Here is a 16,380-nt window from a genome sequence, read left to right on the forward strand (position 1 = left end):
AACCGAAAAAAACCGAGCCGAAAACCGAACCGAGGCCGAAAAAAACCGAACCGAACAAAAAATCGAACCGAAAGTGTAAAACCGGACCGAACCGAATCTGGTTCAGTTCAGTTCGGTTTCTGGGGTTCGGAAACCGGACCGAACCGATTATAAGAAAAACGACGTCGTTTTTTCCTTGGACAGCGTCGTTCACTTCAGTCTTCAGTCACTCTCTCTTCGTCTTCACAGACTTCACTTCAGTCTGAAAGACTGAAACCTAAACAGATCCATTCGAATCCTTTTCCTTTCCCTTATCGGCTTATCCAGCGACCTGCGACCCCGTGACTCGCGCGCGACCTGCGACGGTGCGACTTGCGACCTGTGACCCGCGCGCGACACGACGCCGTCTCACTGTCAGTATCTCACCCCTGTGACCCGTGACCCGTGCGCGACCCACTACTTCCTCTCGCCGTCGCCGTTTCGAGTCTCTCGACCAACAAATTCCCTCCTTTGCAAGGTTAGTCTCTCACCTAGTCACCCTCGTGAACGTGATGCCGGAATCGTTTCACAGATTTTTTTTTTTTTTCAATTTCATTGGTTCTGATTTGTAGCTTTTCAATTTCATGAATTTTGCAATTTGTTTTGGGTATGCTGGATTTGGTTGGGTAATTTCATTTCACTATTGGACTATTACTTGAGGTTTGGATTAATTTGTGATAAAATTAGGTTCTGCACTGCAATATGTTTTGGGTATGGGGAGTGTCTGTACTCTGAAGGGTGCACAAAGAATTAAAATGGTCTGCAATGTTAGGCTTAAGATGATAAAGCCCAGTAGATTCCACATTTCCCATAGCTTCCTGAATGTGAACTTTTATATTTCCAATTTTTTTTATTTTTTGGGTAAAAAAAAAAAAAAAAAAAAACCGAAAAAAAACTGAAACCGAACCGGAAAAACCGAACCGAAAAAAATTGCACCGAACCGAACCGAAATTTCGGTTCAGTTTCGATTTTGGGTAAAAACCGAACCGGTGGGAACCGAACCCAGCCCTATCTCAATGTGCAGCATGTCTCATCAAAAGAGCAATTTGCTGATATTCTAACAAAGGGTATGTCTAATTCATTGTTTGTTCATCATTGTTCTAATCTCATGCTTAGTTCCCATAAGCATGAGATTGAGGGGGAATGTAAAGATATAAAGAACTCAGCTCAAGTCTCAGACGGTAACACTTGTCAGAAGATTATGTAATTCAGTTAACTTAGTCTGTAAGCAAAGTCAGTAGTATAAATAGTCTTGTATTGTTACATTGGAGGTTAATGAAAAATACACAGAAAGACTTCTCTCTCTCTCTCTCTCTCGTTCTTCAATTTGTATCTCTTTCTCTCTTTAGATTCTTTACAGTTTTGATCTGTGATCTTCATCTCTGCTCATTTGATACTAGTTTGGGCCCCTTTCCTTCATCAGCAGCTGTCTCCATCTGGGTCCCCCCCTCCTGCTTGTTTTATGAAAATTAATTTCGATGGCTCTTTCTCATTGCCCAACAGGGAAATGGGAATAGCTGTCGTAATTCGTGATCACTCGGGGAACCCTTGTGGGTGGGAATGGCTCAAGCGGTTTTGCTGCAACCCCCCTCGAAGCGGAGGCTCGTGCTGCGGCTTTAGCAGTTACAACGGCAATCTCTGCTAACTTTACCAAGGTAACTTTTTAGTTTCCTGTTTAGTTATTTTCTTTCTTGCTCTGCGGTTGGGTTTAGCTCCAATGTGCTTTACCTTTCTGCCTGTTCTGTATTTCCTTTAGGAGGTTCTCCTCTGTTTCAATGAATTTGTTTCACCAACCCAAAAAAAAAAAAAAAAAATTGTTATGTCTGCAGTCTCTTTAAGCTCAATCGATCTCCTGTGAATACTAATTAAATTCAGCAGTAGTTTCCATTTCTCTGTGCCAACTTCTTTTTTCTGATGAATTTAGTTCGTGACCAGTCCAAAATAAATACAGAAAATGCTTTAAAAAAAAAATTTTAAAAAAAACCTTTTTATTTTCCAGTAATTAATACTAGGAATTTTAGTTAGAGTAGCCATTAGATTAAGAGCTTCGTGCAACTAAAAACGTTTTGTAAATGCAATCAATAAACATCTTTGTCAGGTTCCAATCGAAAGCCAAGAAAACAAGCTGAAGGAACGTTGTTTCTTCTTCAACCATACAAAGAAAGCCACGCGTTAACTTATTTTTGTTTTGGATATAATGTGTTAATTTATACTCAAGGTCCAATAGAATTGATAGTAAATCTTACATTAATGAGATACGGGATCTTGCATGAACTTATATAGTTGAGCTATTCTTGATGTTGTCAATTGATTCTATGGTGAAACCTCAATTTCTTTTATGACATCATAGGAAGTTATCTCACATGTGAAATCCAATGACCACAAGTCACCCGTTCGTGGCTTTTTTCGAATAGAAGTCTGAAGTCAAATCGATAGTTTGGTCCAAATAAAGAGTACTTGATCACAAAGGTTTAGTCGGCAAGATTTTTGTTGTATTTATTGGGATTATTTTTTTTATTTTTTTAATTTGGTGGTCAGGAAGCTTTAGGTTAAGAACTCATTTCTCGGATGAGATTTATATAGTCTTGAACAATTTAGAAATGATTGCGTTGAGTAGAAAAGTTACAAATATTTGTTATACATTGGAGTATGGGATTTTACCATATATACCTCATTCACTGGAAAAAAGACAACATTTGCATACGTCCATGTAGAAGTAAAATCCTCGCATGAATCTGTAAAACAATATTACAATATATAGGGCTATAACAATCCCTATTAAATAAGAACTCATACAAAAATTACACGCATCAATTACTTGATAAACAAGAAACAATAATTACAGAGAATAATACAAAGTCAACGGTTTGATGCTAATATGGAGAAATTTTTAGTTACGATGGAAACACAAGTGGTACACCACGTGTTTTAATAATAATAGGAATGGTGGAAAATTTTATTTTTTAAGTTATTAACATTTTAGCACACATATCCCACCATTTGTTTAGTGATAAGTGGTGTACCACCCCATGTACCGGTCACATTGAAAAATCTCTCGCTAATATGATTAAATTATGGCAATACAACCTTGTCTGGTGTTTAGGATTGGCTTGAACTGGATAACTCCTTAAATTCAATGAATGCTGAATGTAAACATGGATGTCAACTTGCATAATTTGTCCAAGTTAGAGGTGGAATATGAATGCATAGTTTGTGTGAGATAAGTTCTATTTCATGAATTTTTCATTTTCTACTTTGAACTTGGACAAACTATGCAAGTTATACATTGTTCCAATTTTAGTGTCATGTTTTTAAGTTCGTCGATATCAAATTTTAGCACAGCCAAATGAACTTTTACCCTTTTTTTCATTTGGTCAATTAACTCTTTATTTTTGCAAATTCAACAACTTGTATTTTGCTGTGAAAATAGGGGGCCCGAAAATAGGACTTGACCTCGAACTGTAAGACATGTCGTAAAAGAACTATCACACTTCTATTTAACATCACAATAACTAATTATATTATTATCTTTTTTCTTTTTCTTTCAAAGCGTAGTTAAAATACAAACAAAGAAACAAAGAAACAAAACCTAGAGAGAATACAAGCAGAGCAACAAGGCCAACACAAAATATCAAAAATAAACTCGAATCGGGGAGGGAGGGAGGGGGGGGGGGGGGGGGGAGACCACGTGAGCAACTGACAACCAGACTAACAAGGGGAAGCAGATGTAGCCAATACCACCAAGTAGCAGACACCTTCAAGCACATGAGCAAGGCAATGGAAGACCACACAAAACATGCAGAAAGAGACCTCCAGCAACCACCAGTCAAGTTTTACTATCTTTGTTCTACATTTATGAAACTGGCCGTATGTCTTCTCGTAACTCTTGTTCTGTATCTGCTTACCAGCAGCAATAATCAGACAACATCCTTTTCCAATTTTTGGATGGTACCACGCCACCATCATATTTTGGTACTAGTTGGCGCTGTTACCACTTCTCATCAGCTGTTAATGATGAAATTGATCAATGTCAGTCTGCAAGTCCAAATTGGGGAAACTATCATTTCATACTACCATGTACATTTGGTTAAATTGAAAAAAGAAATCACAAACTAAAGAGAGAAACCGTCACCTGGACCAGTGCATAAATTATTATAGTTGAGCTGAGATCATTGGGTTGGAAGTTGCCTCATTTGCTATGTGGATTCTAGTTCTGTGTGCCTGTTAATAATATTTCGACCACAGAAAAGTCCAATTAAATTACATCAAGAATTCCATAAGGACTGCTTTTCACAGAATCACCATTCGAATCATGGGTACCTCTTTCTCCCATTCCAATCTCATAGTGATAGCGACTAATATCAAGGTCTGAACCACAGTTCCAGTGATCATTCCAGCCCACAATCCCTAATTAGGACATGTAAGATCAAGAAATCAGATTAGATTCACAATTTGCACGACATTTTGGAACAACATCAGTGAAATTGCTTACTTATAGTTTACTATGCAGTTAAAATATGCAAGGCCACCATGTACATTTCTAACTTTCTACACATAAACTAAAACCATGGTAATTAAACATCTGAAGCATGTGCAGTTCCAAACATCTATACATAATGATGTGGTCTGATCAGGATAGGTATATACCTTAAAACCAAACGATAGCAACCACCCCATAACAACCCCAACAGGAACTCCTACAAGGTAGTAGCTACCTATATTTATAATTGCTACTATTGCTTGCCAGCCAGATCCGACTGCTACACCTGCAGAAAAAACATATGACGATGAACTTTTCGATCAAACTAAACATTAATTCTGAAATTCTGAATATCATGTTTTCAAAAGTGTCTCACCTGAGAGTGCTGGCTGAATGCAATTAAGAAGAATGGTGAATGCCAGCAAAAGCCATAAGTCATTGACCTTTTCAATGACCGGAATGCTTGAGGTAAATATCATTGCAAGCTCCTTATTAAATGCTAGTACTGTAACCCAAAATAGAAGTCCTACTGCTAGGGAGGTCAAGACTGAAACAGTAGTTGCAAATTTTGCACCTTTGGCATTGCCGGCACCAAGTTCGTTTGCTACACGCACTCTGGAGCAAGTAGGTAATATTCATTTAGATTTCTTGAACTGGCGCAATTGTATGTAAACGGAACATGTGAATCTGCAGGTTCATATACTATAGAACTGTTCTGATAATTAGAACGGCTGTCATTTACATTAGTACAAGTGAAAGTTCTATTCTATTAGTAGATCATAAAGAGAATTCATAATCAACAACTTATGACAATGTTTACTGAAGAAACACAATATTCAAGAGCTAAATGATACTTGGAACACAGTGATACTAAGTAGAGTGACCTTATTACCTAAAAGTAAAATTTCTAACACCAAATTATTTTATGTCACTGTACTAAGTAGAGTAACTCCGCCTGTGTAAGTTTATCTTACATTGCCGGTCCCAAGTCCGGATAAAGGAGGGGGAGAGCGTCAGGTAGTCGACAGCCGGCACTCCTAGTTTACGTCGAATCCTTATGAAAATGAATCCAGAACGAAATCGCGCTAAAGCTAGGGCGTTATCCGTAAGTGGCGCGCTGTGTGGCCCGAGCACAGTGATAAGTGAGCAAGGGTCGCTATATCTCCATCGGCACCCCGGATGCAATGTTAAATAAGCAAGGGGGCCATAGAAACTTCTTTTCGAACGACTCCACTCAAAGTTGTTTGGGAGCATATGCTCCTATCAACTTTACACAAGACACACAAAAGAAGTACTTTGATCCTATTAGACCGGGGAGGTTGAAGAGGCTAGGACAGAAGGGTAGAGTTCAAGAGAGTAGAATGCCTTTAGGAACGTGGAATATAGGAACCTTAACGGGAAAATCTATGGAAGTAGTGGAAGTTATAGTGAGGAGAAGGATAAATATTATGTGCCTACAAGAAACTAAGTGGGTTGGTCTTAAGGCAAAGGATCTAGAAAACTCAGGGTTTAAACTCTGGTATTCGGGCACAAATAGAACGAGAAACGGTGTTGGCATCATCGTGGACAAGACCTTGACACAAGATGTTGTAAATGTCAAGAGGGTAGGAGATAGAATCATGGCAATCAAGATTGTAATAGGACAAGAACTCATCAATGTGATTAGTGCGTACGCACCTCAAGTAGGGTTGGATACGAGTTCGAATGAGAAATTTTGGGAAGACCTTGGAGACTTGGTGCAAGGAATTGCTCAGACGGAGAAGTTATTTATAGGAGGAGATTTAAATGGACACATGGGTAAGGAGACAGGCAACTATGGAGGTTTTCATGGTGGCCATGGTTTTGGGGAGAGAAACGAGGATGGGGAAGCTATCTTGGATTTTGCAATGGCATATGATCTTTTCTTAGCCAACACCTTCTTTAAGAAGAGAGAAGAACATGTGATCACCTACAAGAGTGGGTCGTCAAAAACACAAATAGATTTTCTTCTAATGAGGAAAGGGGATCGTATAACTTGTAAGGATTGCAAAGTTATACCGGAAGAGAGCTTGGCTAATCAACATCGCTTGTTGGTGATGGATGTACATATCAAAAGAGTGAGAAAAAAGAACAAGACTTGGAAGTGCCCAAGGACTAGATGGTGGAATCTAAAAGGAGAAAAACAAGCCATTTTCAGAGAGAAAGTAATCACCCAGTGTGTGTGGGATAGAGGGGGAAGCTAGCCAAAGGTGGGATTCCATGGCTAGTTGTATCCGAAAAGTAGCAAAAGAGGTATTAGGAGAGTCCAAGGGCTTTGCTCCACACCAAAAGGAATCTTGATGGTGGAATGAGTAGGTACAAACAAAGGTGAAGGCTAAGAAGGAATGTTGTAAAGCCTTATACAAGGATAGGTCCGATGAAAATGGTGAAAGGTATAGAAGAGCGAAGCAAGAGGCGAAGAAGGCTGTGAGAGAAGCTAAGTTAGTGGCTTATGACGATATGTATAAGCGACTAGATACCAAAGAAGGAGAGTTGGATATCTATAAACTAGCTAAAGCAAGGGAAAAGAAGACAAGGGACCTAAACCAAGTGAGGTGCATCAAGGATGAGGATGGAAAGGTTCTTGCTACAGAGAACGCGGTCAAAGACAGATGGAGAGGTTATTTTCATAATCTTTTCAATGAAGGACATGAAAGGAGTACTTCTTTAAGGGAGTTGAGTAACTCAGAAGAGTGTAGAAACTACTCCTTTTATCGTCGAATCAAGAAGGAAGAAATGGTTGTAGCTTTGAAGAAGATGAAGCATAGAAAAGCAGTGGGCCCAGATGATATACCGATCGAAGTGTGGAAAGTCTTGGGAGAGACAGGTATAGCATGGCTCACTGACCTTTTCAATAGGATTTTGAAAACGAAGAAGATGCCAAATGAGTGGCGAAAGAGCACTTTGGTGCCTATCTACAAGAATAAGGGTGACGTACAAAATTGCATGAACTATAGGGGTACTAAGCTAATGAGTCATACAATGAAGCTCTTGGAGAGTCATACAATGAAGCTCTGGGAGAGAGTCATTGAGCATAGATTGAGGCAAGAGACACGGGTTTCGGACAACCAATTTGGGTTCATGCCAGGGTGCTCAACCAGATTTGGAAAAAGCGTATGATAGGGTCCCAAGAGATATTCTCTGGAGGATTTTGAAAAAGAAAGGAGTACGAGTAGCATATATCCAAGCTATAAAGGATATGTATGAAGGAGCAAAGACTGCCGTAAGAACTCATGAAGGACAAACCAAAAGCTTCCCCATAACTGTAGGATTACATCAAGGCTCATCCTTAAGTCCTTACCTTTTTGCGTTGGTAATGGATGAGTTAACAGGACATATTCAAGATGATATTCCTTGGTGTATGTTTTTCGCAGACGATATAGTGTTGATAGATGAAACTCAGGAAGGGGTAAATGTGAAGCTTAACCTTTGGAGAGAAGTGTTGGAATCTAAAGGTCTTCGCCTAAGCCGATCAAAGACATAATATATGGAGTGCAAGTTCAGTGCAAATGGAGGCCAAAATGAGTTAGGGGTAAGTATCGGAGATCAGGAAATACCAAAGAGTGACTGCTTTCGCTACCTAGGATCTATCTTGCAAAAGAACGGAGAATTAGATGGAGATCTCAACCATAGAATACAAGCTGGATGGATGAAGTGGAAGAGTGCATCCGGCGTGTTGTGTGACCGCCGTATGTCACTGAAGCTCAAGGGAAAATTTTATAGGACAGCAATAAGGCCGGCGATGCTGTATGGCACAGAATGTTGGACAGTGAAGCATCAACACGTACACAAAATGGGGATATCCGAGAAAGGATAAGATTAGGAATGAGGATATCCGAGGTAAAGTAGGAGTAGCCGAAATTGTAGGAAAGCTGAGAGAAAATCGGTTACGGTGGTTTGGATATGTGCAAAGAAGGCCTACTGACGCTCCGGTTAGAAGATGCGACTACGGGATAGAGGTTCAAGGCCGAAGGGGTAGAGGAAGACCTAGGAAAACTTTGGAAGAGACTCTAAGAAAAGACTTAAAGTACTTGGATCTAACAGAGGACATGACACAGGACCGAGCACAATGGCGTTCTAAGATTCATATAGCCGACCCCACTCAGTGACTTGGATTTTTCAAATCTCCAACCGAGATGTTTTCCTCACTCGAGAAATTAAGGGAACACTACCTCAACCTACATGCTTCACTCACAAAGCTTCAACATACAAGCTTCAACAAAAGAAAAATTCAAAGAACTTAGTGAAGAAGGCTTTGGTGTATTTGACACAATACCTTGAAATGAAGCAAAGCTTATTTATTGATATCTCCGATAAGTTTCAAATACGTACATATACATGAGTCAAAATAAACAAACAAGAGGATGTCTTCACAAAGGTTGCTTAGGAGAAGTCTCAGCAGTCGGTAGAGCCCAGAAAGAGAAGGCACCGGAGGGTGATCACTCGGAGCCTCAGTATTGGACAAAACCCTAGAAGGAAGACGCATCGGAGGCTGATCATTTGGAGCTTCATTACGCGGTACAGCCCCAGAAGACGAAGGCAATAAATGCCTTTGGAACAAACCCACAAACCTATGATGATCAAGTAAAATCTGACCATCATATTCCTTCATCTGGTCAAGCTTCCTCTTCATGTTTGTAGCATAGTCATGTGTGAGCCTGTGCAACTGTTTATTCTCATGCTTGAGCCCTCTAATCTCCTGCTTGAGACTCATCATTTCAGCCGCCAATGATTCAACTTGGCGAGTTCGAGCAAATAGGCATTGGGCCATATTCGACACATAACCTGCACACTGAACACTGAGAGCCAGAAAATCCTTAACAGCCAACTCATCAGACCGTTTGGAAAGAAGTTTGTTATCTTTAGGAGTGAGAATGTTCCTGGCCACCACCGCAGTGGTCATATCATTTTTCATCACAGAATCCCTAACGGTAAGAGGACCAGTAGGGATAAGAAGGATGGGCGCCATATGTTGTCTGGAGAAGGCGCGGCTGCCTCTTCACCAAGGTTCAAGTCATAACGACGGTCGAAAGAGCCAGACATTTTCAAAAGTGTTGAAGAGAGAAGAGGTCGGACAAATCAAGATCTTAGAAGTGCAAGAAGGGAGCTTCTACTGGTGGAGATTCAAGTGTGCTTTGGAACTTAATGTCAGCCTCTATAAAAATCTGCACTCGAAGGAGCTTCAAAAATCGAAAAGGCGCCTGCTCAGAAATCGAAGAGGCGTTTGCTTTCTCAAAAGTTAGGCTGCTCAGAGACCACGAGGGTTGATCTCAGAGATCGAAGAGGCGTTTGCTTTCTCAAAAGCTGGGCTGCTCAAAAACCACGAGGGCTGATCTCAAAAATCGAAGAGGCGCTTGCTTTCTCAAAAGCTAGGCTGCTCAAAGACCACAAGGGCCGATCTTAGAAATCGAAGAGGCACCTGCTTTCTCAGCCTTGTCAGCACCTGTCACATGCACTCAGCTTTGTAAAAATTACGGGCAATCTGTCGAAGATTTCTAGTGAAGTAGAAAGCACGTGAATCTTACTGTTCAATCATCCACTTTCCACACGCAACATCAGCTCATGGGTACCACAAATTACTTTGTCAAGGATCTCTGACAAAGTTTAGACACGTGAAGCTTGCAGCTCCCACTATATCGCTATGACCAAGAAGGGTAAAAGAATAGCAAAGAAACAGTACTAACAAAGTTTAGACACATAAATTTTGAAGGTTTAGCTACCATATTATTACCCACAAGGGTAAAGGAACAACACCACTGCTGGATAATTGGAAAGTCCCTGTGTGTCAACCTCTGTGCTCCGTGGCAAGGTAGACTAGCAAAAATGCCCAACCTTTACTCATATTCGAAAAAACACTCCCAACAAGATTGCTTGCTCCAAAATCGAAGAGGCACTGCCCTCTGAATCTCGAGAGCCCAACTTCCAACAGGATTACTTTCTCAAAAATCGAAGAGACACCACTCTTCGAATTTCAAGAGCCAGACTCCCAGCAAGATTGCTTTCTCAAAAATCGAAGAGGCACCGTTCTCCGAATCTCGAGAGCCAGATCCCCGACAGGATCGCTTGTTCGAAAACCGAAGAGGCATCGCTTTCTCAACTTCGAGAGCCAGATCTCCTTGGATAAAGCTTGTCTGTAATCTTCACACGCAACATCAGCTTTCCAAATACCACATACCACTTTTTCAAAGTGCTCTGACAGAGTTAAAACACGTGAAACTGGCAGCTCCCACTACAGTGCTATGACCAATAAGGGTAAAGGAATAGCATTACTACTTGTTGTTAGGGAAACTCCTATATATGTCGACCTCCATCCTCAACGAACAGGCAAACCTGCAAAAATGCTCAACCCTTCCTCGTATCTGAGAGGGCACTCCCAACGAAGCTTGTCGAAATACTTAGCTTTCTTTCCCCCCGATAATACCTCTGCAAACAAGCTACACCAGAGCAAGAATATCTCATATCATCAAGGTTAAAAGCAAGAGTATCCCATATCATGCTTTTTTCCTATCTTTTCCTTTGGCCTTGTTCTTACCTACAAGACAAGGAGAAAGAGAGCAATCAGTCAGCACTTGGAATCAAGCTTCTGACTGCCTGGAACCCCTTACCTGATTACTTACCTGGCATTGCTCTCGAGTACTCATCTTCAACATCTTATGCTTCCAGAAAAGATACCACATCTGCTTAAGGAACAGATAGGGATAGTGATAAGGATACAAGGAAGCATGTGGAGACAAGCGTAACAAAACACGTGCCGATACTTCCACTACTCTATCAACAGCAAAAGTATCACATATCAGCAGGGTCGAACGTACTCTAGATTTGATGGACTTGTTTTGACCCTCAAATTCTTCAGTCGGCCTTATACTCTGGAGGTAACCAGAAAACCCTCCAGCCCAATTCAAGAATAAGTCTGTGGAAAGTTATTTTTTCAAAAGCAAAAGTATCTCATATCATCTCTTCTCATTTTCTTCTCTTTATCCTTCATGCTGCCTGCAAGATAAGGAGAATGAGAACAATCAGTCGGAACTTGAAACCAAACTTCTGATCTGGGACTGATTGCTTGGAGCTCTGATTGCTTACCTTGTCTGTCACCTCTTTTAGCAGATCCCCTAGCTCGACGACTAGGGGACTCCTACTACATGGTTTGTATTGCGCTTAACCAAGCCTGAAATTACAAGTAAGCTTCAAGTGAAATTGATACATTACCTTGTGCATCTCCACCAGTTAAAGATACCACCCCTGGACGGAGGAATAGTACTTCCAGAGAAGATGCCACATCTACCTATGAGACAGATAAGGCAAGTGAAGATGATACCACACTTCGGTATTTAGAAGTTTCGTGATTACTCAGCGGCTTAGATCTTGCAAGTCCCCAACCGAGGAGCTTCCCCTCCAACCAGGAGGCCAATCACAGAGCGACACGTGTCGACATCAGAAGCCAATCATAGCGCGACACGTGTCAACATCGGAAGCCAATCACAACACAACACATGTCAATGTCAGAACAAGGCTAGAAACTCTCTTCTATAAAAGGAGATCATTCTCCCAAAATATTTCCTATTGCCATTTGTATTAAATCATTCACTCGTACCCACTAAAGGAGAGCTTGAACTTATGTACTTGTGTAAACCCTTCACAATTAATGAGAACTCCTCTACTCCGTGGACGTAGCCAATCTGGGTGAACCACGTACATCTTGTGTTTGCTCTCCTGTTTCTATCCTTTTACATACTTATCCACACTAATGACCGGAGCAATCTAGCGAAGGTCACAAACTTAATACTTTCTGTTATACCAAAGTCCTCACTGATTTTGTGCATCAACAATCCTTAAGTCCTTACCTTTTTGCATTGGTAATGGATGAGTTAACAGGACATATTCAATATGTTATTCCTTGGTGTATGCTTTTCACAGACGATATAGGGTTGATAGATGAAACTCAGGAAGGGGTAAATACGAAACTTAACCTTTGGAGAGAAGTGTTGGAATCTAAAGGTCTTCGCCTAAGCCGATCAAGGACAGAATATATGGAATACAAGCGGGATGGATGAAGTGGAAGAGTGCATCCGGCGTGTTGTGTGGGAAAATTTTATAGGACGGCAATAAGGTCGGCGATGCTTTATGCCCAGAATGTTGGGCGGTGAAGCATCAACACGTACACAAAATGGGTGTAGCGGAGATGAGGATGCTTCGTTGGAGGTGTGGGCTCACGAGAAAGGATAAGATTAGGAATGAGTAGATTGGACATGTGCAAAGAAGGCCTACTGACGCTCTAGTTCGAAAATGTGACTACGGGACACAGGTTCAGGGCCGAAAGGGTAGAGGAAGACCTAGGAAAACTTTGGAAGAGACCCTAAGAAAAGACTTAGAGTACTTGGATCTAACAGAGAACATGACACAAAACCGAGCACAATGGCGTTCTAGGATTCACATAGCCGACCCCACTTAATGGGAAAAGGCTTTGTTGTTGTTGTTGTTGTTGTTGTACTAAGTAGAGTAACCAGTATTGTGTCCATAGTTGCTATGGAAAATGTCAGGCATTGCATAAACTGATATAGGAAAAATTACAGTCGTATATACTGAGCTGGAAGTGGGCATAATGTGAAAAAGAAACTATGTTCCTAATACTCATCCTAAAAATTTAAAATGAAAACCAGAGACAAGTATGGACAGATCTCCTCCACTTCCCTAGATTTCAGCTAATTCCTAAATTCAGAGATAGTCATGCTCACGATATCACCAGTAACGTACCCAGTTGCTGCCAAAAATCCCAGCGGAATCATGGATTCCCAAGCATAGATAGTCATGCTGCAAAACGAGAATAATGGAATTTACAGACACAAATACATAAATGATAGATGTACGCACACTGTGCATGAAATTAAATGGAAAAAGCAAACTAATGAAGTACCACTAAGAAAAAGAAAAGTTAAACAAGGTAGATAAGAATTGGACGGTAAAGAAATACCATTTTGGGTCAATGAACGTTAGAAACACTTACCAGATGGAAAGAGCCTCAATTGAAATTTCAGCATTGTTCATAAATCCAGACATTATGACCAAGCATCTATAGTAGAAATTCTCTAACCTGAAACATAAAATGTGCATAATGAACTTCGATCCGTTATAAATACATACGCGCGACATACAGAGAGAGAACACATACAAGAGCATGACCCCAGAAGCTACAGCAAGCTTAAAGAAATCCCACAGCCCCAAAAAAGCTTGAACTGCAAACCCAGTCCAAGTTTCAGGGCACCCACCACAGACAGTGTATGCAAACAATGCCACAACTGATACCCACCAAGCGAAACCAATAGTAAGAGTAGTCCCCACTATCCCAACCTCCAATTTAAGCACAAAAAGCCAACTAACAAACACATGGAGTGCCAAAACCCCCGCCAGATACACAAGCTATTACCCCCATCTTCAGCTGGCTCTGCAAGAACCTCTGCAATGTCATCTGAAATGGGAAGCTCAAGTGAAACGGAATCGACCACAGAGCCACCAATCCGGTCTGCTCCGCCACCGCATCTGTCTGCCCAATAAGCTTCAACAATGGCGTCGCGAAAACAAACAATGGCAATAGCAATAAAGAGCACAAAAACAAAACTACCCAAGAACGCTGCATGTATATGCCCAACATACGGTACTGTTTGGCTCCGTAGGCCTGGCCACACAGTGTCTCGAGCGCGCTCGCCATACCAAGCTAGACAAACCAAACAGAGACTGAATCATTGAAAGAAAGAAAATTGAGAAACTGGGTAGTTTCATGCCATTTGAATTGACCATTGATGTTAGATTTGAGGTAGGTTAGTTATGGTGTTACCATGAAACCGAAACTGATGGAAATGATAACGGTAGTGACGATGGAGATGGCGGTGAGGTCGAGGTCACTGAGGTGGCCGGCGAAGGGTTGGGTGATGACAGTGACGGAGAACATGGCGATGCGGCTGAAGATGGAGGGGCCCGCTATTTGCCATAGCTTTTTTGACTCCAGCCATGTGCGTCTGATCAGATTACAGTCCTCTGCATTTTCTTGATCTTGGTGGTGGTGGCAGAGTAACAGAGTGAGAGGGTCATCTTCCCCTCCCTCTGCTCTCATTGTCCGGACACTCTATCATTAAAGGTGAGTCCTGAAATTTTCAAAAGATTATATTTTTTATTTTGAACCAAAATCCTTTCATCATATTCGTTCATCATATATCGTACATCGTGTGGTTATAAATTATTTTAAAATTTTTATTTAAAATTAAACACAAATAATATCAGATAAAAACTAATCGCATAATTTACAATAAACAGGTACGATTAAAGAATCTTCTCGAACCTCACAAAAAAATCTAAAGAGGATCCTCATTCTTTTTTTTTGGAGGTGAGTCGTGAAATTTTCAAAAGCTTATATTTTATTGGATAATACTTACATTTCACTTTGACCGGATGAGCTCATCATTTTAGGAGTAATAACTTACTTACTATCTATTTGTATTATCTTTCTAATAAATGTATGGTTCACCAACACATGTGAATCTCATTTTTATTAGAGAAATTGTATAAATAGATAGTAAAAACGACGGTAAAAATAGCATTTTTATTTTTTCACTTACAAATAACGTATTCTAAACATAGAAATTTTATGATCAGAATTTCTTAATTTCTTAATCTTCATTTGAATAGCATTCTAACAATAAAACATTCGAAACGTTATTTAGTCATCCAGACATACTGAAAAATCTCTTACCTACACCGTTCTAATTGATAAAGTTAGATAAGTAAACGATCTCCATTTTGAATAAGTTTTTGTAAGAAATTCAACAGTCCCAATTAAGAAATTTCCATAACGAATATACGTTATTTGCAAGTGGAGAATAAGTTCATCCCCCAAGGAGAGAATGCAAGCATTATTCCTTATAAGGTTTATATATTATTTGCCCTTTGAAACTATCATTTAATATCAATTTCTCATGAAACTGGCCAATATAGAGCAATTTCATCTTATTTTCATCTATTCCATTAGATAAACTTTAAATGAAAATGTATTATGAACTTTTCCTTTTGGAACAGGCAAAAATAAAGGGAAATATAAAGATTTAACATGGGATTTATAATGACTAGCAAGCATATACTTTAATCATTGACACTCAATAGTGCAGTGCGATCAATGATGGATATAACCCAAGCCTTTAATCATAGACACTCGCTAGTGCAATGCGATCCATGTAGAGAATGAGAGCTTTGCTTTTCTTTTATTGTAGGAAATGTACACAAAAAACTCTTAAAGTCAGAAAGCCTTAATATTTTTGCTTGTGAATTGTTTTTTGCCTCCGAAAACCTTCTGTGATGAGTTGCATCAATTAATGGCATTGCCTCCAAAAACCTTCTGTCATGAATTGTTTTTAGTGGGGTAGTGATCCAGATTCAAGGAAAATTCATTGGAGGGTGTGAGATAAATTGTGCATTGCTAAACAGGAAGGTGATATGGGTTTCCAAAATCTTTATGCTTTTAATTTGGCGGTGTGGAGCAAAAAATAATTAAGAAAATTATGAAAGCGACACGTGTACTTTTGGGTGAAAATGACAAAATTACCCTTGAACCACACCGGGATTCCCACGCGCATGCAACGGACAATAATGGCTCAATCAAGGAAGAGTCAAAGGTGATCAAAATGGTATTTATTCAAAACCCTCTCATCACTCCTCATCAAATCCTCACTCAAAAGGTAACTCCCAATTTTCTTATTCAATTTGGGATTAATTACCAAGTTAATTGCAATTACACTCACAATTTGATCATATGTGGCCGGCCCCTATTCTCCAAATAGGACCAGTCACTCCCCTGTAAATAGATGTGCTTTCCCACTAAA

The 16,380-nt window shown here is 40.2% G+C and overlaps 1 long non-coding RNA gene and 1 pseudogene across 1 annotated transcript; one reads left to right on the plus strand and one right to left on the minus strand.

The window, feature by feature from the left end:
* The first annotated feature begins 1,309 nt into the window (after nucleotides 1-1,309).
* LOC126604603 (uncharacterized) lies at nucleotides 1,310-2,325 on the plus strand. The gene is made up of 2 exons (XR_007616692.1): nucleotides 1,310-1,673; nucleotides 2,117-2,325. It is a non-coding gene; the product is annotated as an uncharacterized LOC126604603 (long non-coding RNA).
* Nucleotides 2,326-3,492: 1,167 nt separating this feature from the next.
* Nucleotides 3,493-14,658, minus strand: LOC126604601 (protein DETOXIFICATION 27-like; annotated as a pseudogene).
* Between the last annotated feature and the right edge of the window lie 1,722 nt (nucleotides 14,659-16,380).

Source organism: Malus sylvestris, chromosome 15 (assembly GCF_916048215.2).
Source record: "Malus sylvestris chromosome 15, drMalSylv7.2, whole genome shotgun sequence".
NCBI lineage: Eukaryota > Viridiplantae > Streptophyta > Magnoliopsida > Rosales > Rosaceae > Malus > Malus sylvestris.